The sequence below is a fragment of the Wyeomyia smithii genome, chromosome 2, assembly GCF_029784165.1.
Source record: "Wyeomyia smithii strain HCP4-BCI-WySm-NY-G18 chromosome 2, ASM2978416v1, whole genome shotgun sequence".
Classification (NCBI taxonomy): Eukaryota; Metazoa; Arthropoda; class Insecta; order Diptera; family Culicidae; genus Wyeomyia; species Wyeomyia smithii.
In genome coordinates this window covers 141,882,505-141,908,201 of record NC_073695.1, presented here as the reverse complement: position 1 = coordinate 141,908,201, position 25,697 = coordinate 141,882,505, and the positions used below count along the sequence as shown (strand labels likewise).

The 25,697-nt window shown below is 37.9% G+C and overlaps 1 protein-coding gene across 3 annotated transcripts in view; it reads left to right on the top strand.

Annotated features, from left to right (window-relative positions):
* The window catches only part of LOC129722961 (coiled-coil domain-containing protein AGAP005037-like), a 1,195,377-nt gene that overhangs the window by 980,322 nt on the left and 189,358 nt on the right, over positions 1-25,697 (top strand). For 2 of the 3 annotated variants that reach the window (XR_008727684.1, XR_008727685.1), the window contains exons 3-4: positions 24,188-24,305; positions 24,365-24,463. The exons of the other annotated variant lie outside the window; for it this stretch is intronic. The gene's annotated coding sequence lies outside the window, so the exon portion shown is untranslated. The remainder of the gene's footprint in view (positions 1-24,187; positions 24,306-24,364; positions 24,464-25,697) is intronic. 3 annotated transcript variants of the gene reach the window in all.

Sequence of the window (25,697 nt, the reverse complement as noted above, 5' to 3'; positions counted from 1 at the left end):
CTTTACGTGCCCGTGATGTGATTGACGCTGGTCTGTATGAAGAATGCAGGTTCAAGAATGGAAAGCCTAAAGATCCGTTGATGATTGAGGCAGCCAACCATGCTAGGCACAATATAGCTCGTTTGGTGGGAGGAGGAAAGCTCGTTAGAAGATTCAACGTCCTTAACCCGAGGGTAGCGCTAATGTACTGCCTGCTAAAGATTCATAAGAATCCGGTGGGTATGACGCCTCCACCGACATTCGAAACAATGTCGAGCACCTCCCAATAACATTCAAGCGTACATGCTGGCGGTTGAGGTATGTTTGAAGCAGAAATTTTTCGCATTCAGAGGGAAGTTCTTCAAACAAAATTTTGGAAAGTAAGCTCTCGCCCCTTCGCCTTTGTATTTCACACATAAAATCTGTTTTAAAAACAGATTTCAACAATTTTTTTGTAAATTAATTGAGAAGATCGTTTTTTTTTTAGAAGATAGTAATATTTAAGTTTTTTTAATTTATCTGGTACATCTGGTTATTATGTTCATTGATGATGATGGATTTTTGTTTGAATATAGCTAATAATATTAAATAGTAGAGTGAAAAAAAATGAGTTGACTACATATGTTTGAGCCACGCGCGCGTAGACTGACATAGACAATCTGGATACTCAGTACATCAGGGTTAAACCCCTGAAATTGAAACAGCATATCGGGTTGATATGTTGCTGGTTTGTAATAGTATATATATCTTTATCAAGATTTTTAATATTTATCTGTTTTCACGATTTAGAACAAAGGGTTGGGAGAAAAAACTGAAAAGGCTTGGGTTTGCCTGTGGACTGTAAGGCTCGTTATCGAGAACTATAGTATCATAGGAACTCTCTCGTAGTTCTGGATCGTTATCCAGAACCCATTCTGATTAGTTAAAGCTCCTAAATGTTATGTTCGATTCTTAACCAAATCCAGATAATTTTCGGGTTGGAAATGTTTTGGATGAGCCTTGGATCAATGATGTTATGGGAAAATCGTTTTTTATTTTCAAATTATTGGTATTCTTTTGAAGGGTTACTATGTCTGTATTAATAACCAGTCCGTTATTTGTTTGCCTACTGGTTACATTGTATGTCTCTAAATAATATCTTTCATAGATAAATCGACCAGCTCAAACCGATGTAGGGGTATAAGGGAGACCATCATCATCTTCATCATCATCATCACACACTGAAGTTCAGCATTCACGAAAACCGACTTCTACGGACCGTTATATTTTTACCTTTCTCTTAGAAAGGTATAGCAATCACTTGCAAAACCAAAGATATTAAAGTGCTCCAAAGGGCCGAATGGCATATATCACTCGACTCAGCTCGACGAACTGAGCATTTTCTGTATGTGTGTGTATGTATGTGTACATACACACAATGTCCAGATTTTTATTTTCACTCACTTTTCTCAGAGACGGCTGGTCCGATTTTCATGAAATCAATTGCAAATGAAAGGTCTTATTGTCCCATAAAACCCTATTCAATTTTTTTGTGACCGGATTTTTAGTTTTGAGGTTATGTATCAAAATGTAAAAACCATGAAACATCATTATCTCGAAAACTACACAACCGAACAAAATTGGTTTTAAATGAACGGGCTACCTGAAATACCTTTAACTTTTGATTTTTATTAAGAATGAACTACTGGTTCAAAAGTTATGAATAGAAACGTGTTCTGAAGACTGTTTAATCTCACTCATGTTTCTCAGAGATGGCTGGACCGATTTTCATACAATCAGTGTCAAATAGAAGGTCTAGTTGCCCCATAAGACCCTATTGGTTTGTTTTGCAATCGAATTTTTACTTTGCCTGTTATGTTTAAAAATGTGAAATCCAGCTATGAAAAGGAACGTATTCCGAAGACTACTTGAACTCACTCACTTTTCTCAGAGATGGCTGACCCGATTTTCACAAAATTAGTGTCAAATATTAAGTCTAGCTGCCTCATAACACCCTATTGAATTTTATTGTAATCGGACTGTAGCTTCGTCTCTAAAGTACCGAAATGTGAAAATCACGAAACTTCATTATCTCAGAAGCTGCACAACCGATTTGATCAATATTATTATCAGATGAGCGAGCTAGTTAAGGGTTAACTGATGAATTATGATTGAACACGTGGTTTCAAAGTTTGGCTGTCCTATACGTTCCCATTTCATTTGATTAAAATCGAACCGTTATGTATTAAATTGTTGATGAAACAACGAAAGTCTATTATCTACTATTTGAACGTTCCAAATTCATTGATTCCTTGCGATGTGTTCAAAGTCTGCAAATGCACGACGAATCGGCCATAGGATATGATCAAAGTCAAATAACAAATCGTTTTAAATGATTGGTTTTATCGAAATGACAACATCCTCGACTTTTTCCTCGGCTTCTGTACATCGCCTAAATTCTGAATATATTCATATTGAGTGGTATTCGGTCATTTTCAGCAGATTTTCCGGCATCAATCTGACAACGGAAATACTCATATTGGGAGGTATTTAGTTATTTTGGTTGTTTTCCAGAAACTTAAAGTGGTCGTCTTTAAATTCAAAATGGTTTCCAGGGTCAATGTTTGTTTTCTATGTATCATCTCGATTACGGAAATATTTATGTTGAGTACAATTCGGTCATTTTCGCCTGTTTCCTAGAAGTTGCTATTGAGCAATTCAAAATGGTGCCTAAGGTCAATTGTTAGCTCTTTGCATCATTCTGGTTCCAGAGAAACTCATTTCGGATGGTATTTGGTTATTTTAGGCTGTTTTTCACAAACTGGAAGTCGCCATCTTGGATTTAAAAAAGGCATTTAAGATAATTTCTGGTCTCTGAGCGTCCCGCATAGTCCACGCCGGTAATTGCAAACGGTGGATTGGGTTGAACTCGTTCGGATGGTAGCTGGCCCATTTGCTGAGCCAAAGGTATTGGTCTAGCGCGAGCGCAGGTCACACATTGGCGGTAGGTCTTTCTAGCTGCACTAGCTCCCCTGACTATCCAAAAACGTCTGCAGGATATTGAAAGTAGAGTTTGCGGACCACAGTGATAATGTGTGATGTGATCATGGGTTAAGATCAATGAGGTAAACATAGAATGACGAGGTAATAATATGCTAATTTGTTATTCATTTTTTTTGTTCACACAACTATACCGGACAATTAAAATATAACATTCACACACATATAAACATACATTAACACATATATATGCAAAAAAACATTAAATCCTTTCAAATATATGATGCGATTTTGGTTTTATCGTTGTATAATCGATTTTAGATTGTTTATGTCAGCTTTAGTCAGTAAATTTCAAATGATTTATAATTAAATGTTGTTCCTTATACAATAATTTGAATTCTTTAACGCAGTTGATATTACTGATCGTTTCTGAGGGGCATCCAATGAATGGCCAAATACCAATCAATATGGGTTCTTGAAATCTGGATTATACCCAGTGGCCAGAGTCCGACCTCAAACCCCGTTTTTAATCCAGATGACCACATCTGGTTGCATGATAATCATAAAATCCATCATTAAATTGCCGAACAGCCTGATCTGGGTATTGGGTATCTGGGATGGCGAAGATGGCGACAGTTTCCGATCAACAGCCTGAAGTGACAAAAATCATCCAATACGATTTGGGGTAGCGGTATGATACTCGGAGGCCATAAATCATCTTCAAACGCCATTTTAAATTACTAGACAGTAGCTACTGGTTTCTGGAAACCAGTCTTAAAGGGACAAACATTACGCAGTGTGAGTTTTTCAGTACCCGGGATGATGCTCAGAGGCCAGAAATCAACTCCATACTTCATTTTGAAATCCGAATTTGCGACTTCCGGTTTCTGGAAAACATCCTTCAACTGCCAAATATAATCCAATAAAGGTATATCCACTCTTTGGATTTTAGAATATTGATGTTGTATTTGGAGGAATAATTGGAGCATACTATTTGAAATTCAACGTAATATTTGTATTAATTAAATAGTTTTTCTATCATAATGGTTCCTAATTTTGGGTTTTGTTTCTTTTTAAGTTTGAGGAACAACCTGTTCGTTTGACACTTGTTTTCTTTCAATAGGTCGTGAAATCTTTGAAAGAATAGACTTTCAATATTTTTACAATTTAACACATAATGGTTAAAATAAAAGTCCGATTACACTGGTCAACACAACACAGTGGGGCGACTGCATGCAAATGCTGGCCAAGCAAAAAATGTCTTCAAATCATGGAAAATACATGGTTTTTGTATAATTTTGGGACGCTGAGCCCGAATTTGATGTTATTTTTGCATGAAAATGTGTATTTTTGACGCCAGTGGAATTTTCATTTTTTTTATTATTATATGAAGAAAATTTTATGTCAGTTTCAACTTTTTGGAGAACAAAATGCGTGATACTTGAAAGACTTTCATATGCCATAAAAAAAAACATAGAAAAATTATTTAGTTATTAGGAAATAAAAAAAATATCAATTGAAAAATATGCTTCGTGATGAAAATTACTTTTGACTTGTTTTTTTTTTTTTCAAAGTGACGATATTAAATTGCGGCTTTTTATCGCATTCTTCTTTTTATTCACTTCCACCTTCATCTTCATTTTTGTGTTCATTTTTAATACAGTTTTAATATCTTCAAGGAGAATTTTCAAAATGCAGTTTCTAACGTCAAAATAATTCACTATTTGTTCTGTAGCAATTAGCAGGCGACTTATTATGTCATGGTTTGTGTTTACACGATTGTTTTTACATGTGACTGGTATGATACAAACTTAAATTATGATTTTGGTACTTAGTGCTGGTGATACGGAGCGTAAACAATGATTAGTTTTTAATACTGCGTTAAATATCGGAATATTGATGGGTTAAACTTGTTAATATGAAAACAGTGTTAATTATACTGAAACATGTTTGAAAACGCTGTTATTATCAGACTGATATGAGCCATTCGTTATTCTGTTGACTGTTTGCAGTTTGCAATTCAAATTTACATTTTTAAAATCCAATATGTGCCGAACACTTGTTGTTTCTTTTCGAAAGAAGGGTACTCTGCGCAGAATCGGACTAGATGCTTTTGAAAGCATTTTTTCCAAGCTATCGTTTAAAACTAGTGCCAATAGTGCCAATAGTGCCAAACCCTGCCGTCTAAACTTAAAACGCTGTTTCATGCAAAAAATACGTAATTTTTTGATTCCGCCTATTTTTTTTGAGTATTTCAATGAGATTATACATTATCCAATGATAAGGATTTATTCTCCACTATTTTACAGACAACTTTTCCTTAGACGTCATCAAGATACAAGTTACCCTTGAGGCTCCAGCAAATTTCGCAACATTGCATTTTTTTTTTCAAGAAAAACGCTAAAAAACAATGACTCAGTACACTTTGAAAAATCATAGAAAATTCAAATTTTGTCGTAATGCTCTAAAAATTTGGATTCTGACACTTCAATAGTATACAGCTATAGGAAAAATACAATTGAAATGAAATTCGCATTTTCATTTTTGGGTCGTAGCCAGCGATTCCCCACTGTGCACAAGTGTGGCCCCAAAGGTCAAACTAAAAAAAAATTAAAAATTATAGCTTTTCCTGTGAATCTTTTTCTTTCTAGGGCAACTATTGTGAGCTCTAGAGCAGTTTTTTTTCGATTTTGTCAACCAGTATTATAATCAAATGTAATGGGTAACAATACAGCAAGTAAACCTTCAATTTAAAACTAAGATTGTGAAATCAGTCATACCATCTTTGGCAAAACGAGTGAATTTAAAAAAAGTTTTCTGAACACGTTTCTTTTCATAACCTTCGAACTACTCGTTCAATCACCATACAATTCGTTATTTAGGGGTTTTGAAGACAGTTGCTCAAATCGGTTGTGTAGTTTCTGAGATGATGGAGTTTCATAACTTTTAAATTTTGATACATTACATACAAAGTTACAATCCGATTATAATCAAATGAAACATTACGTGGTTGTAAAATCGCCACAGGTCTGAGCATCTAAGCTCATCGTGTGCAGGTTACATTATTAAAGGTATGTGGAATAATGTGAGTTGCATGTGATAATAATATTAAAAATATGCTTGGCTATATGTCTGCACTGGGCATTGTTTTTAATAGCTTACGGACATTAATGCTCGTTTCCCCTGCCTGCCAACGGAATCTCACATACAAACTCCGATCATACTGGGCATACACATATTGAGCGATACTAAAGATCGATATATGTGAATCGATATTTAGGTTTTGATATTTAATCGATAACCTTTAATCGTTTTACAGATAACGAAAGTTCGATGTGTCGCAATCAATTTAATGTGTGCCACTTTAAATATTTTTGGTTTCTGTCTATTCCAGTGCTACCAGAATGACAGAAAATATGGAGATCGGAAACGAAGTTGACCAACTCCAAAGCCGTTCGCTAGAAGACGTTGCATCATGCTCGTCTTCGATATTGAACTCACCGGAGGTCAACGTCGTTGATTCGGAAACCTTTTCCGATGGTGTATCTACTGCTGTGGAGGATACAGCGATGGAAAGCCATGAAGAGTCGGCGCAAGTCCAAGGGGCTCTTCATGGCAAGAAATTTCCCACAAGACTGTGTGGCTCGGAAAGGAAGCGGTTCAAGAAGTTGCTTGAAGATGGGCACGATAGAGACGAGGCCCGTCTTCTCGCAATTAACCCTTCGAAAACGAGCCAAAATCAGACAGTCAAGAGACCGAGACAGATCGACTCCTCTAATTGCAGTGAAAGCAATCCTCTTCCAAAAAGGAAGAAGGAATGCCAGACTTCTACTGCTACTCGGAAGGAGTCAGTGAATAGGCGGATGGAGGTGATCAGAGGTAATACCCCTGGGACTGCAAATAGCCCGGTCGGTAAACCTAAAGCGCCTCCTACCTACACTGAAGTCGTTAGCCAGTTCAAGGTTGGACTGATGCCTAAGGACTATCCGATGTCTCGGCTCTCGACTACCATGATGGAACTAGTAGAAGAGTCCATCCTGGCTATAGTCGTTGATAAGAGAAAGGAACAATTCAAGCCCAAATTCACCAACTGCAGGTTTAGGTCCGGGTTTATGGTAATAGAGTGCCAGAACCAGGAAACTGCAGACTGGCTGAAAGGAATTGTTCCGAGTATCAAGCCATGGGAAACAGCTGATCTGATGGTTGTTGATAGTGAATCTATCCCGAGACCAGAAATTTTAGCTGTCTTCTTTCCCAAAAGTGAGAAAAACGACAATGAAACCATATTGGCTCTGGTTGAAGGCCATAACGACATTGCCACTGATTCTTGGAGGGTGTTAAAGCGCAAGCCCATCAAGAACCATGTGCAGCTTATCCTGTCAGTAGACGAAGCGTCAGCGAAAAAAATCGCTGATTGGAACTACAAACTGAATTATAAATTCGGAATTATATACCCGCGGAAAATCAGGACTGGTCGAAATTTCAAAAGCGCCAGGCCTGAATCCACAAATAATGCTGTAATCGCCGAAAAAGTTCTGCCTTCACTACCGAGTGATAGCAAAAACCGGTGTAAACAGCCTGTTCAAGGGAGCACACCTGAGGGAGAGCAAAACAAGCACTCAATGGTACCCTTGAATAATCACCGTACGCAGGGGGAGCGAAAGAAGCCCCCGGGAGCAAAGCTGTACCGAGATGGACGACAAGAACATTAAGTTCATCCAGGTGAACCTGCATCATGCAAAAGGGGCAAGCGGAATCCTTTGTCGCAGGTTCACCAAAGAGAACATCAACGTGGCTATTGTCCAAGAGCCATGGGTGAACAAAAATAAAGTCTTAGGACTTTCAACAAATAAGGGTAAGCTCCTTTATGATGATTCTGCGCATGCACCAAGAGCAGCGCTTTTGGTAAGTAGTAATACCAACTATACGCCAATTACAGAATTCATCGGACGGGATATAGTTGCTGTGCAAGTGGAACTGCCAACGACACGGGGAAAAGCAGAAATAATGGTGGCCTCCGCCTACTTCCCAGGGGAACTAGAAGAAGCCCCTCCCAGGGAGGTACAGGAGTTTATAGCACACTGCAAGAGGCAAAATAAGCAGTTCATCGTTGGGTGTGATGCAAACGCCCATCACACAATATGGGGAAGCACAGATATAAACAAAAGAGGTGAGTGCCTTTTTGAATATATACTAACAAATAATATTGATATATGCAATCGAGGTAATAATCCAACTTTTGTAAATGCAATTCGACAAGAAGTGCTCGACCTAACCTTATCGAGCGCTAAACTATCGGAAAAAATCGTCAACTGGCATGTATCTGATGAGATTTCTCTATCGGATCACAAGCAAATTTTGTTTGACTATAACGCAGGGGACTTAGTAACGGAAGTTTATAGAAACCCTAGAAAAACCAACTGGGAGCTTTTTCATTCAAAAATAGTTCGTGATGAATCTACCTTTGAAGGGCAAATCCAGACAATAAAAGAACTGGAGGATTCATCACAAAAATTTACGAATAAAATCATAGCCCTTTATAACCAAAGCTGTCCAACCAAGACGCGAGTATCCAACAAAGACGCGCCTTGGTGGAACAAAAAGCTAGAAAAACTGAGGAAGTTAACTAGAAGGTTGTTCAACAGAGCCAAGTTAACCTCAAATTGGGATGCTTATAGAGAGTCTCTTACGCAATACAATAAAGAAATTAGGAAATCACGCAGGAGGGGATGGAGATTAATGTGTGAACAAATTGAAAGCACCCCTGCAGCTGCAAGAGTACACAAAGCCCTTTCCAAAGATCAAACGAATGGCTTGGGCAGAATAAAGAAGGACGACGGTACTTTTACTACCGATTCTCTTGAAACACTCAATGTTATGATGGAGAAACATTTCCCAGGATCACGATCCATTCTAGAAGAAGAAACGCAGGACTCAAATGCGCCATGTGCTGGTTCGACTATCGCTAGGACAAATGCGCATTACATAGCCTGCGATATCTTCACAGAATCGAAAGTGGAATGGGCAATCAACTCATTCGAGCCCTATAAGTCCCCGGGATTGGATGGATTATTACCAATAATGCTTCAACGGTGTGGAAGGGTAATAATTCCATTCATAACCGAGATATTTAGGGCAAGCCTGACACTTAATTACATACCCACCAACTGGAGAAAAACGAGAGTGATCTTCATACCAAAGGCTGGGAAGCGCGACAAAACACTTCCAAAAGCCTTCAGACCAATTAGTCTAACCTCCATTATGTTAAAAATTATGGAAAAACTAATTGACTATCACATTAAATCAACGTACCTAAAAACCTCTCCGCTGAGTAGGTATCAGTTTGCATATCGAAGCAACATGTCAACAGTGGATGCAATACATATGCTAACGACAAAAATAGCGAAATCTATAGATACAAACGAAATCGCACTCGCTGCGTTCTTAGACATAGAGGGAGCTTTTGATACTCAATGTTGAACGCAATGGGACACCATGGGTTTGATACATATACCTCAAAATGGATTGAAACCATGCTGAATAGTCGTGAGATAACTGCAGTATTGGGTAATACTACCCTTACAAGGAGCACAACTAAGGGATGCCCGCAAGGTGGAGTTCTATCGCCTTTGCTGTGGTCATTGGTTGTAGACCAGCTACTTAGAAACCTAACTGAGCTAGGTTTCGAAGTTGTCGGATTCGCCGATGATGTTGTGATTCTTGTGAGGGGAAAATTCGACAGTACAGTATCGGAGAGAATGCAGTTAGCTCTAAACTATACTTTAGATTGGTGCAGACAAGAGGGGCTGACCATTAACCCCTCTAAAACAACCATCATTCCCTTCACCCGGAAAAGAAGGTACAACTTGGAGAGCCTGAAGCTGGGCGAGACTACACTGCAGCTTTCCACTGAGACTAAACATCTTGGAGTAGTTTTAGATCAGAAACTCAGCTGGAATGCACATATTGAATATGTCATCGGTAAAACTACGAGTGCCCTCTGGGCATGTAGCAAAGCTATTGGCAGAACATGGGGTCTAAGGCCAAGTATGATCTATTGGTTGTACCAGGCAATAATAAGACCAAGAATAACGTATGCCTCGCTAGTGTGGTGGCCTAAAACAAAAGAAAGGTCAACGCAGAACAAGCTTGGCAAGTTGCAAAGGCTAATTTGTAATGCAATTACAGGAGTAATGAAAAGTGCTCCGTCGAAAGCCTTAGATGCAATTCTGCATCTATTACCACTCCACCAGGTAGTACAACTAGAGGCGGAAAAAAGTGCATTGAGACTAACACGCCTTAAAAAAGTACCTGATGGAGATCAGACAGGCCAGCTGGCAATCCTCAAACATTTTCAGCTGAGCAAACATATACCAGGTATCGAAGATTGGATGAATACAGAAGCAAACTTCGAAATACCTTTCAAAATCATAGAGACCGAACGGGAAGTTTGGGAACAAGGTGGCCCAAACATCCGACAAGGCTCTGTCGTCTTTTACACAGATGGCTCAAAAATGAATGATTCAACCGGAACAGGTATAAATGGTCCTGGGATAAGTATCTCGATACCAATGGGCCGTTGGCCTACAGTGTTCTAGGCCGAAATATTTGCAATTTATGAATGTGCACAAGTCTGTTTGGCTAGGAAATACAGGCATGCTAACATATGCATTTTTTTCTGATAGCCAAGCAGCACTTAAAGCACTAAAAGCCTTCACATGTACCTCTAAGCTAGTATGGGAGTGCATCCTTTCACTGAAACAACTGGCAGAAAGGAACCAAGTATGTTTATACTGGGTTCCTGGTCACTGCGGAGTGGAAGGCAATGAAAAAGCCGATACGTTAGCTAGACAGGGGTCATGTACCGATTTCATTGGCCCAGAACCGTTCTGTGGGGTGTCATCAAGCGCCTTGAAAGCAGAATTGAAAACCTGGGAACATAGGACAATACAAGAGAACTGGAGATGCTCAGTAGGGTTACGCCAGTCTAAACGCTTTATAAAACCAAGCGTCAAGAAAAGCCAGCAATTGCTTAGTTTAAATAAAAAGGGACTAAGGACAATTACCGGACTGTTTACAGGACACTGTCCAAGTAAGCATCACCTGAAACAAATTGGTCAGTCAGATGACGAAATTTGTCGTCTCTGCGGGTTCGAATGTGAAACCGCAGAACATTTGCTCTGCCACTGCAGTGCACTAATACAGCGAAGAATAAGAGCCTTTGGAAAAGGAACTTTGGAGCCTTTTGAGGTCTGGTCTGCGAATCCTAATGAGGTAATACATTTCATACGAAATACAGTGCCTAATTGGGAGAAAGGGTGCGATAGGACAACGACGATCACTTCCATCAATAGTGATATGTCTGCCACGAGTACCTAGACTAAAGAAGAGGTATACCACAAAAGATCAAAATAATGGTCGCAGTGGTCCAAATCTTACAAAAAAAAATAATCAAATTCAAAAGGGTCTTATCAGGCAACTAGACCTTTCTATTGCAACTTATTTTGTGAAAATCGATCCATCCATCTTTGAGAAAAGTGAGTGAGTTCAAGCAATCTTAGAAACATGTTTATTGTCATAGCCTGATTTCCCATTATTATACATAACGGACAAAGTTTAAGTTTAATATCAATAAAATTCAATAGGGTCTTATGGGGCAACAAGACCTTCCATATGACACTAATTTTATGAAAATCGGTCCAGCCAAGAAAGTGAAAAGTGAGTGAGTTTAAACAGTCTTTGAGACACGTTCTTTACATAACTTTTGAACCACGAGGATCGAAATCCTTATAAAATTATTTTGCAAATTGTTCAGAAAGCAAGTCCGTTTTTTTTATATCAATTTTGTTCAAATCGGTTGTGTATTTTCTGAGGTAATGAAGTTTTGTGATTTTCACATTTTGATACATAATCACGAAACTAAAAATCCGATTGCAATAAAATTCAATTTGGTCTTACGGAGCATCTAGACCTTCCATTTGCAATTAGTTCTATTAAAATCGGTCCAGCCATCTCTGAGAAAATTGAGTGAGATTGGGAGACCGTCACATACAAACTTACACACACACACACACACACACACACACACACACACACACACACACACACACACACACACACACACATACACACACACACATACACACACAGACATACACACACATTCAGAAATTCTCAGCTCGTCGAACGAAGTCGATTGATATACGAGATTCGACCCTTTGGAGTACTTTTATACCTTCGGTTTATCAGTGATTGCTATACCTTTCTAGGAGAAAGGCAAAGAGATGCTATTTTTTTCTTTGCAAAGTCGGTCCACCACAGGAACCACGAATTGTAATAACGTTTATTCCTAAACCACGAAACCCATTTTTCCAGGAATTCAGAAATTATATCCTCTGTTAAAACAATTTCGCTTAAGCGCCACACATTCCTTCCGAATGATTTTTCCAGATTTTGTAGTCTTATTTTCATTTTTTCATTATAAGTGCTTTGTGATCAGAAAAGCAACAATTATTTGATTGTATACCTCTGATATTCCCTTTTAAACCCTCACTGACGTAGAATCTACCTAGTCTTGCACCTGGTCCATTTCTTATAAAAGTGAAATCGATTTTGGATTTATGTACAATTTCGAAAATATCACTAAGATTTGGCGCGTTTATCAAAATTTCAATGATTGACTATGATTAGAAGTGTGATTTGCGTCCTTTTTATTAATAACTGCGTTAAAATCTCCACCTATAATCAAATTTCCCGAACCATGATTTATATAATGCTGTAGCGATTCTGTACAAAAATTATCTCTTGCTGTTTTTTGGCACTTCCGGAGGGTGCATAAACATTGCAGATTGTTAACTGCTCATCTATTCAAATGCTTATTCTTCGTGAATCAAGACTGCGTTTTAGTTAAGATGTTTTGATGTGCGATTTTGTCAGAATTTCAGGACCTCTTTTACTATCGTCAATATTCGAAACGCTTTCCAAACTATTGACATCAATTCGTTCAGCAACTTCTTGAAGTAAGATTATACCGAGCTCCATTAGAAATACAAAGGACCTGAGTGCTCTATTTTGTTTTGATTAGAAACGCCATTCATGTTTATCGATCCTATACTGTAGGTTATCTCGTTCATTCTACTTCGAGGATTTGCTTGGACGACCACACTTTTTCTTATGTGTTGGAGATATACTTCGACTTCATGAACCATTATCGTTTTCCATATCACAATCTGAAATAAGCTCAGCGAATGAATTGTTTAGTGGAAATGATCCCTTTTTTGCCAAGCTGTCAGTGACATTTCTTGAAGCTTTGTTGGCCGTGGGTTCACTAGATGCGTTCATTTCGCCATTTACTGCTTGACCTGTAACTTTTTTTGAGTGCTTTATCGAGTATTGCGACAAAACGTTGCTAGTGTTGGGGTAAATATTTGCGGAAGTGTTTTTGAAGAGTTTGTATGATCTTCAGCATCAGAGATAGCTGGATTTTGTTCGCAATCAATTGTTTTCGTTGCTTGCGAATAGCCTGATCGAACGAGCTGTGTAAGATTCGTGAAACTGGCACTTACCGGTTCGATTACGTTACTAGATCCATGGCTAGGGATATTGAATTGTTGTGTACGCTTCACTGCCCCTGCATAATCTACTCCAGAAGCTCTGAGTCTGTTGCTGATGTTCCCGATGTTTCCTGGTTGGAGCTGCATCTCCATATAGCTAGCTTCAATACATTTGCGCCCCCAGTGCACTGGTTTGCTGCATTGTCGACATGTCTGCTTCAGATTCTTGTAGGTAATCAAGGTTACCTCACCTTGAACGTTGATGTACGATGGTACGCTGGTGTGTAGCTTGATACGCGCAGCTTTGACTCCTTTTTTGATGCCTTTCAAGATGGCTGGCTCTGACCACGTTTCGTCTTTCAACCAGATTACTTCTCCATATGTTTGATCGATGAGTTTGCTGTTTGGGGAGATATATCATGAATCCTCATGGTTGTCGCTCCATCTTACAAAAACACTTTTATTGTATATTTGAGGTTGTCGATTATAATTTAGTATTTTCCATCGTTACGGTCCGCTACAGATAACGCCTGATCTTCCGATTGACATTCCAGAAACAGCAAGGACTTTCCAGTGTTGTGTTGAAGTGACTGGATAGCTGAGAATTGTATCTGGAGATTCTGATGCACAAACCTGACAATCAAATCCATGTTGATTCGTTTTGTTGGAATCGTACTTAGGTCGATGACCAGCGTGTTTGCTCTGGGTCCATTTGATGTGAGATGATATTGGGATACGGCCATTGTCTTGTGTTGAATTGTGTTTGTTGTATTGTGTCTCGATCGAGTGGATTTTAGCTTTCGTTTTACTCAGCACAATAGTATACGTCTGTTCACATCGACTATCAAAACGCTACTGTTTGAATTGGTTTCGACCGGTGCGCCTGCAAACAAATTCGATGAACGGTAGGTAGACTATTCGCAAAGGTTTTATCTCCGCAGCTGCTATCGATAGATTTGGTTTACACGGTTAAGAGCATTTACGGCTGGAATAAGTCCATCACATGTTGCCGGGAGCAACAAAAGGAAAATGTGCTCGGTTGAGCTGAAACGACACGATTGCCTGGTTACAAACCACGGCTGTGGTTTTTATCCAGTTCCGTAGGACCAAAATATGGTCTTTCCTAGACCACACGCTTGCCTTCGATAGCGTGGACCTAAGTGGAGAAAGAATGCTCTAATCGCAGAAAATTGTCAAAATTCTTCAGGTCTTGAAAAAGACCATTTATTGCAGCTTGGAGCGTGCGTTAAATAGGAAGGAAAAGACGCGAACAATCTTAAATTTTATTCTGATATGTATGGTACAACGTGTAAACTTTGAATGAAAATATCATGTTGAGTCAACTCCCTTTAAACACTTATTTTTCTTCTTATTATTAATTATTAAAAACTGGCGACCAATCAGCGTTGTTTGTGAAGGGAGTTGATCAGCTTACAGCCTCGAAGGGAAACTATAAAAGGCCTCTTGTTGGTGGAATCACGTCATTGATGCGACACGACGCTCGATGTGTGTTAATCAGCATCGCTCCTTTCACACCACACATTGCGTTGTATGAATTGCCGCCCACAATTTGCGGGAAGTGTTTTGAAGGATGAATGGGAAAGGTTAATGACTTTAAAAGAAAGGAATTGCTCACTTCGTTCGCATGATCGATTGCGAACAAACACTATACAACGCGAACAAGATTCACAGGTCGAATAATCAAAATAACTGTATTTGAGTGGATGCATAGAAGATTTTCCAATCGATTGCTGCAACAACGAAGGAAATCCATCGAAAACTAACCAATTTGTGAACATTTAAAATCGCATATTGGTATTTTTCACTTTTTCCGTTTATAGATTTTCATTTTAACATCCAGCAAACTAAACGAAACTCATCAAGCAGAAATTCTCCTGGAGCTCCTGTCTGTCCGTAGAAATACGGGCAGGGCATTGTTCACCACAAAACTTTTACAAAATCGCATAGACTGTCCCGCTCTATTGGTCTTGGAACAAGTAAATATAAACGTGCACTCTCGTGCTCTGCGAAACAATTCGATGCTACGATTGCCAGTGTACAGTATTTTGGCGCAATGGCTGGTCTCCAAAGATTATTCAACACAGTATTTGCTCTATTCCACTTTAATTTATCTCGAGCACTTCTTCGTTGGCGATATCGTTTATTTTTCTTTTTTCAAGATCTGACTAGTTCAAATGTAATATTGTTTTGTAGTATGTAATATTGTATTACCTCTCTGAAGATATTTTAATTGTTAACTTTAAGTTACATCATAAGAGCTCTTGGTGCACCACACGGCTCTTGAAAACACGCAAAGTGATCTATTCCCGCGCAGATAAGAGGAATGCCGTCATCATATTGGACAAATAGATTACGATTTACGTGCCCGCAATTTGATCGATACTTTACGTGCCCGTGATTTGATTGACGCTGGTCTGTATAAAGAATGCAGGTTCAAGAATGGAAAGCCTAAAGATCCGTTGATGATTGAGGCAGCCAACCATGCTAGGCACAATATAGCTCGTTTGGTGGGAGGAGGAAAGCTCGTTAGAAGATTCAACGTCCTTAACCCGAGGGTAGCGCTAATGTACTGCCTGCTAAAGATTCATAAGAATCCGGTGGGTATGATGCCTATTTCCTCAAAAATTCACACACCCACTGCGAAAATGGCGACTTGGCTGATAGATTAAATGAAGAAATATCCCGTAATGCATGGAAAAAGTGTGAAAAATTTCGTAGAGCAACTTGAAGGATCTAATCTGAGACGGGGCGGGATCTTAGTATCCTTCGATGTCGCAGCTTCGTTCCCGAGCGTACCTGTCGACGAAGCTTTAAAGCTTTAAGCCTCCACCGACATTTGAAACAATGTCGAGCACCTCCCAATAACATTCAAGCGTACATGCTGGCGGTTGAGGTATGTTTGAAGCAGAATTTTTTCGCATTCAGAGGGAAGTTCTTCAAACAAAATTTTGGGAAGTAAGCTCTCGCCTCTTCGCCTTTGTATTATACGAATAAAATCTGTTTTAAAGACAGATTTCTACGATTTTTGCCTTTCTACAAGAAAGGTATAGCAATCACTTGCAAAACCGAAAGTATAAAAGTGCTCCAAAGGGCCGAATGGCATATATCACTCGACTCAGCTCGACGAGCTGAGCATTTTTTGTATGTATGTGTGTATGTGTGCGTGTGTGTGTGTGTATGTGTGTATGCAGATTTTTATTCTCACTCACTTTTCTCAGAGATGGCTGGACCGATTTTCATGAAATTAATTGCAAATGAGAGGTCTTGTTGTCCCATAAGACCCTATTAAATTTCATTGTAATCGGATTTTTAGTTTAGATGTGATGTATCAAAATGTAAAAACCATGCAACATCATCATCTCAAAAACTACACAACCGATTTGAACAAAATTGGTTTTAAAAGAACGGGCTACCTGAAATACCCTTAACTTTTGAGTTTTATAAAGATTGAATTTGTGGTTCGAAAGTTATGAAAAGAAACGTGTTCTGAAGACTGTTTAATCTCACTCATGTTTCTCAGAGATGGCTGAACCGATTTTCATACAATCAGTGTCAAATAGAAGGTCTAGTTGCCCCATAAGACCCTGTTGGTTTGTTTTGCAATCGGACTATTACTTTGCCTGTTATGTTTAAAATTGTGAAATCCAGCTATGAAAAGTAACATATTCCGAAGACTACTTGAACTCACTCACTTTTCTCAGAGATGGCTGACCCGATTCCCACAAAATTAGTGTCAATTATTGTTCTAGATGCTTCATAACATCCTAATGAATTTTACTGTAATCGGACTGTAACTACGTCTGTGATGTACCGAAATGTGAAAATCACAAAACTTCATTATTTCAGAAACTACACAACCGATCTGATCAATATTATCAGATGAGCGGGCTAGTTAGGGGTTAACTGATGAATGATGATTGAACACGTGGTTTCAAAATTTGGCTGCTCTATACGTTCCCATTTCATTTGATTATAATAGAACATAAGCAATCGTTATGTATTAAATTATTAATGGAACAACGAAAGTCTATTATCTCAAAAACGAATTTTTTTATTCCATCAGCTCACCTCGTTTTGACCCGGAAGCGCACTAACTGCTGTCAAAACCCTTCTTTATTCGCTCGATTTTGACCCAGTTTTGACCTGGCTTGTTGCCCGAAGCGCACTGTAAAATTTTTCAGTTTCAACCCACTACCGCACTACCGCTCTCTTCCTTACTTGCGTCGTAAATCGCCATGCCGTTTCTTTATTGCTCGGCAGATTTGCCCGGACGCAGTGCAATAAAGAATTTCGCTAAAAGATTACATGAGTTATTTGAACATAACCAGTGTCATACGAACGAGTCATCTCTCAAACTTACAAATAACAAACTTCATAACAATTTGATATGTGGCTCAAAAAATATGGAACGAAAAGAAATTCAGAAACTATTTGAAACTAGACCTGCTTTGATCGATATATGTGGCCTCAACATAATTTAAATGTGGTATCGTACTATTTGAACGTTCCAAATTCATTGATTCCTTGCGATGTGTTTAAAGTCTGCAAATGCACGACGAATCGACCATAGGATATGATCAAAGTTAAATAACAAATCGTTTGAAATGATTGGTTTCATCGAAATAACATTTGGTCGTTTGCCGCTGTTTTTCAGAAGCCGGAAGTCGCCATTTTGGATTTCATAATGGCATTTGGAGACAATTTCTGGATTTTGAACGTCATACTAACTAAATAAATACTTATATTCGGTGGTATTTGGTCATTTTCAGCTGTTTTTCTGAAACCGGAAGTCGCCATCTTAGAATTCAAAATGGTATCTGTGGTCGATTTTAGCTCCTGTGTATCATTATAGTTTCGGATATTATAATATTGGGTGGAAATCGGCCATTTTTTGTTATTACTAAAAACATTCATCTGCCAAATTTGGTTCCATTTAGTTGGTTAGCTCTCGAGCTGAGCAAAAATTTGTGTTTCATTTGTATGGAACCCCTCCCTTCCAGAAAAGTGAGGGGCATCCAACTATTATGGACATATTTGTCTTAAAACATCCACATGTCAAATTCGGTTTCATTTACTTTGTTTGTTCTTGAGTTGTGTAGAAATTTATGTTTCATTTGTATGGGACCCCCTCCTTCCAGAAGAGGGAGGGGTCTCAAACTATCATAGGAACCTTTATCGGCACCAAAAACCCCTACATACAAATTTTCACGTCGATCGGTTTGGTAGTTTTCGAGCCTATATGGATCAAACAGACAGACAGACAGACCGGACTGTATTTTTATATGTATAGATTACAACATCAATATTTTAGAACCTAAAGAGTGAATAAACATTTATTGGATTTAAGCGTTCATGGTCCCCGTGGTTCTGAGGTTAGCGATGTCGGTTTGCTAGCTCTCCCACACGGTTGTGATATCGGGTTTGATTCCCGATCGAGTCGAGGATCTTTTCGAGCTAGAAATTTTCTCGACTCAGCACTGGGGCACGGTGTATCGTTGTACTTATCCTACACATGCAAAATGTGCCAAAAACAATATCGATAACGAACTCTCTCAACTAATCTTGTTGATCGAGACCGCTATTAGCCCCAAGACTAAGCCTGCGATATTGTTATATTGCGTTCATGGAAATCTATTTTTACAACTAAAATTTTGAATGAGAAATGCTGGGTCTGACCGCTAGGTGGATTAATTTAGGTTTTTTGTAAATTAATTTAGAAGATAGTAATATTTAAGTTTTTTTTAAATTTATCTGGTACACTAAGTTATTATGTTCATTGATGAAGATGGATTTTTGTTTGAATATAGCTAATAATATTAAATAGTAGAGTTAAAAAAATGAGTTGACTACACATGTTTGAGCCACTCGCGCGTAGACTGACATAGACAATCTGGATACTGAGTACATCAGGGTTAAACCCCTGAAATTGAAACAGCATATCGGGTTGATATGTTGCTTTTTGGTTTGTAATAGTATATATATCTTTATCAAGATTTTTAATATTTATCTGTTTTCACGATTTAGAACAAAGGGTTGGGAGAAAAAACTGAAAAGGCTTGGGTTTGCCTGTGGACTGTAAGGCTCGTTATCGAGAACTATAGTATCATAGGAACTCTCTCGTAGTTCTGGATCGTTATCCAGAACCCATTCTGATTAGTTAAAGCTCCTAAATGTTATGTTCGATCCTTAACCAAATCCAGATAATTTTCGGGTTAGAAATGTTTTGGATGAGCCTTGGATCAATGATGATATTGGAAAATCGTTTTTTATTTTCAAATTATTGGAATTCTTTTGAAGGGTTACTATGTCTGTATTAATAACCAGTCCGTTATTTGTTTGCTTACTGGTTACATTGTATGTCTCTAAATAATATCTTTCATAGATAAATCGACCAGCTCAAACCGATGTAGGGGTATAAGGTGGGACCATCATCATCATCATCATCATCATCATCATCATCATCATCATCATCATCATCATCATCATCATCATCATCATCATCATCATTATCATCATGACACACTGAAGTTCAGCATTTACCGAAAACCGACTTCTACGGACCGTTATATTTTTACCTTTCTCTTAGAAAGGTATAGCAATCACTTGCAAAACCGAAAGTATAAAAGTACTCCGAAGGGCCGAATGGCATATATCACTCGACTCAGCTCGACGAGCTAAGGATTTTCTGTATGTGTGTGTATGTATGTGTACATACACACAATGTCCAGATTTTTATTCTCACTCACTTTTCTCAGAGACGGCTGGACCGATTTTCATGAAATCAATTGCAAATGAAAGGTCTTGTTGCCCCAAAAAACCCTACTCAATTTTTTTTGTAATCGGATTTGTAGTTTTGAGGTTATGTATCAAAATGTAAAAACCATGAAACATCATTATCTCGAAGACTACACAACCGAACAGAGTTGGTTTTAAATGAATGGGCTATCTGAAATACCTTTAACTTTTGAATTTTATTATGAATGAACTAGTGGTCCAAAAGTTATGAGTTATCAGAGATGGCTGGACCGATTTTCATAAGACCAGTGTCGAATGGAAGGTCTTGTTGCCCCATAAGACCCCATTGATTTGTTTTGCAATCGGACTATTACTTTGCCAGTTACGTTCAAAAATGTGAAATCCAGCTATGAAAAGGATTATTCCGAAGACTACTTGGACTCACTCACTTTTCTCAGAGATGACTGACCCGATTTTCACAAAATTAGTGTCAAACATTAAGTCTACCTGCCTCATAACATCCTATTGAATTTTACTGTAATCGGACTGTAGCTTCGTCTGTAATGCACCGAAATAAGAAAATCACGAAACTTTATTATCTCAAAAACTTTACAACCAATTTGAACAATATTATTATCAGATGAGCGGGCCAGTTAAGGGTTAACTAATGAATTATGATTGAACACGTGGTTTCCAAGTTTGGCTGCCCTATACGTTCCCATTTTGATTGATTATAATCGAACTTAAGCAACCGTTATGTATTAAATTGTTAATAACACAACGAAAGTCTATTGTCTCAAAGATTACATGAAATATTTGAACATAACTAGTGTCATACGAACGAATAATCTCTCAAACTTACAAATAACAAACTTCATAACAGTTTAATATGTGGCTCAACAGTTATGGAAAGAAAAGAAATTCAAAGACTATTTAAAACTATACCTGCTTTGATCTTTGATATGTGGCCTCAACATAATCTAAATATGGTATCGTACTATTTGAACATTCGAAATTCATTGATTCCTAGCGATTTGTTCAAAGTCTGCAAATGCACGACGAATCGGTCATAGGATATGATCAAAGTCAAATAACAAATCGTTTGAAATGATTGGTTTTATCGAAATGACAACATCCTCGACTTTTGACTTCAGTACATCGCCTTAATTCTGAATATATTCATATTGGGTGGTATTCGGTCATTTTCAGCAGATTTTCTGACATCAATCTGACACCGGAAACACCCATATTGGGAGGTATTTAGTTATTTTGGTTGTTTTCCAGAAACTAAAAGTGGTCGTCTTCAAATTCAAAATGGTGTCCAGGGTCAATGTTTGGTTTCTACGCATCATCTCAATTACGGGAATATCCATATTGAGTACAATTCGGTCATTTTCGACTGTTTCCAAGAAGTTGCCATTTAGCAATTTAAAATGGTCAATTGTAAGTTAGCTTATTGCATCATTCTGGTTCCAGAGAATCTCATATTGAATAGTATTTTTTCAATTTAGGCTGTTTTTCACAAACCGGTAGTCGCCATTTTGGATTTCAAAATGGTATTTAAGATAATTTCTGGCCTCTGAGCGCTATTCTGGTTGAAGAAAAACCCATATTGGGTGTTATTCATTCATTTTCGGCTGTTTCCCAGGAACCGGAAATCGCCAACCTAGAATCCAAAACGGGGTCTGTGGTCGATTTCAGCTGCTGTGTATCATTCTAGATCCGCAGATACTCATGTTAGACGGAAATCGGCCATTTTTGGCTGTTTTCCAGAAACCAGAAGTTGCCATCCTACAATTCATAATGGTGTCTGAGGTCAATTTTTAGCTTCTTGCAACATTCTGGCTCCAGAGATACTCAAGTTGGGTGGTATTTGGTCACTTTGGGCTGTTTTTCAGAAACCGAAAGTCGTCGTTTTGGACTTCAAAAATGCCTGTGAAATGGTCATTTTCGGCTGTTTGCTAGACACCGGAAGTCATCATCTTGAAATTCAATATTGTGTCTGTGATCAATTTTTAGTTTCTGTCCATCTTTCTGGTTCCAGCGATACTCATAATTAATGGGAATCGTCCATTTCAGGTCGTTTCCAGAAACCGGAAGTTGCCATCTTACAATTCAAAATGTTGTCTGAAGTCGATTTGTGGCTCCAGTGCATCATTACGGTCCCGGAAATACCCATATTGGGTGGTATTTGGTTGTTTGCCGCTGTTTTTACGAAACCGGAAGTCGCCATTTTGGATTTCATGATGGCAATTGAAGACAATTTCGATCGATTTTAGCTCTTATGTATCATTCTAGATCCGGATATTATTATATTGGGCGGAAATCGGCCATTTTTGGCTGTTTTCCAGAAACCGGAATTTGCCATCTTACATTCCAAAATGTTGCCTGAGGTCGATTATGGAACAAATTTTTTACCACTAAAAACATTCACCTGGCATATATGGTTGCATTTAGTTGGTTAGCTCTCGAGGTGTGCAGATATTTGTGTTTCATTTGTATGAAACCGCTCCCTTCCAGAAAAGGGTGGGGTGTCGAACCATTATAGACATATTTCTTACCCCTGAAAACATTCACATGCTAAATTTGGTTTCATTCACTCGATTTGTTCTCGAGATGTGCAAAAATTAGTGTTTCATTTGTATGGCACCCCTCCGTTTGGGGTGTCAAAATAGTATGGACATATTTTTTACCACTAAAAACATTTACCTGCCAAATTTGGTTCCATTTAGTAGATTAGTTTTCGAGATGTGTAGAAATTTGTGTTTCATTTGTATGGAACCCCTCCCTTCCAGAAAAGGGAGGGGCGTCCAACTATTATGGACATATTTGTTATCCCTTAAAACATCCACATGTCAAATTCGGTTTCATTTGCATGGTTTGTTTTTTGAGTTGTGCAGAAATTTATGTTTCATTTGTATGGGACCCCTCCCTCCAGAAGAGGGAGAGGTTTCCAACTATCATAGGAACCTTTATCGGCACCCAAAACCCTTACATTCGAATTTTCACGTCGATCGGTTCGGTAGTTTTCGAGCCTATATGGATCAGACAGACAGGCAGACAGACCGTACTCCGTATCCACCGCTAGGTGGATTAATTAAGGTTTTTTCTTTCACAAGTTTATTTCAAACAGTTTACTAGTGTTTCATATTTTGAGGTCAATACAATTTAAGGTACGCCTAATAAATCGAAGTTGCAAAATTGAATTGTTCGAGAAATCCGTTAAATATGAGTGCTTTGGCGTATTTTGAAGTGCAATTCTAAAGTTGTTTGTTTTAGGTATTTATTGTTATCTCAAAAAATAAAAATAGCTTGGATAAATTTTTTGCTGGAAAAAAGTTGGCCTGATTTTCAACTCCGACCAAATGGTAATCCTAAATAATTCTTACTTGGGATGAAATATTAATAAAATTAAATTTGAAAAAGAAATGATAGATGAAGTAGGTTGTGATTTCAAAAATCATCATTTTTTGTGAGACTTCAACTGCACAAGTTTATTTTATGCTATTGTTGGAATCCGAAACCCCAAGTTCAAACCTTAATGAAGAGTCTACGTATATATGATAAAAACGAGGTTACTAAAAACGTTGTTCAATAAATTACTACGCAAAAATAATAATATCAAATGAGTTAATATTAATGCGTGGTATTAATTAATTAACTGGTATATTATATTTTCTGACACAATTCAATTTGGTTTCAAAATTAGATTTGGTTTCAAAATTAGAAAAATAATAAACGGTAATATAGACGGTAGCGATGGACCCACCTTTAAATTATGGCATGTGTCAAGTGTTGCAGCTATTGCACTGCATTCGATAACTGCAATTTTTACATGTCGCAGTTATCGAACGGCTATTGTACTTATGCTTATGTTCAAAGAGTGCTGAAGCAATAAAAATATGTTTGTATTCATCCAGATGGCTACACAAGCTCTCCTGAGAAAAGTTGCAAGAACAGAAGGTATGAAGAGCCATTTTGTAGTCGATACAGTGGACGAGAAAATACTGCTACGTCAATTATCGATGAAGAACACAGGTGAGATTCTGAATCAGCAGCTGTTCGTATAATATGATCTAATATTTTCCAAATTGTAGAGATGCGACGCTTGTGGATGGTCAGTACAATATATATGTTGGCGTTAAAGATGTCGGAAGAACGCAGCAATCTAGTAGCCAGGTTTTCGACCCGACGAGGTATTTAGTTTTATATTGAATCATCATTTTCGCTACGTAACGAAAATAAATAATATTCTTATTAGAGGAACCTTATCACCTTAAGGTAGTGCTTTTCACCGCAGACTGCAATGCATGTAGAGCAAGATTAGCCAGAGGCAGAACAATCGTTTTTAGTGGTTATTCGATTTGGGTAAACATTTTAAAAGCTTCATAATAAGACAACATATTTAAATATGTATTGAACTATTTTATAAGCTATTTTATAATAAATGTCCCAGTTTTAATATTTTTTCTTCAATTGTCACTGGCTGAAATTTTGCATAGATATTTCTATGAGCAGCAAATGCCATTTTGAGCTGTTTGTGTGGGTTTTTAATAGGGGGAGATGTTTTGTGATGAATTAATTATTTACTAATATTTATTCTTAATTTATATTGTGTGTTCTGCCACAAACGGTGACATATCAACACTATTACATATACTTTTTTAAATTTCATTTCATTAAAAGATAGTAATTGCCTCCGCAGTTGAGTGAATATAATTGTAGGAAAATTGTAAACCTACTTGAAAAACCTAAATCAATCCACCTAGCGGTCAGACCCAGCCTTTCTCATTCAAACTTTTATTTGTAAAAATAGATTAACTCGAACGCTTCAATCCAATAAATGTATACTCACTCTTTAGGTTATAAAATATTGATGTTGTAATCTATACATATAAAAATGCAGTCCGGTTTGTCTGTCTGTTTGATCCATATAGGCTCGAAAACTACCGAACCGATCGACGTGAAAATTTCTATGTAGGGGTTTTTGGTCCCGATAAAGGTTCCGATGATAGTTTGCGACCCCTCCCTCTTCTGGAAAGGAGGGGTCCAATACAAATGAAACATACATTTTTGCACAACTCAAGAACAAACCAAGCAAATGAAACCGAATTTGGCATGTGGATGTTTTAAAGGGTAATAAATATGTCCATAATGGTTCAATGCCCCTCCCTCTTATGGATGCACATGTTCCTGCACAAATTTCTGCACATCTCGCGAACTAATCAATTAAATGGAACCATATTTGGCAGGTAAATGTTTTTAGTGGTAACAAATATGTTCCATAATCGACCTCAGGCAACATTTTGGATTGTAAGATAGCAACTTCCGGTTTCTGGAAAACAGCCAAAAATGGCCGATTTCCACCTAATATAATAATATCCGGATAAAGAAAGATACACAGGAGCTAAATTCGACCACAGATACCAT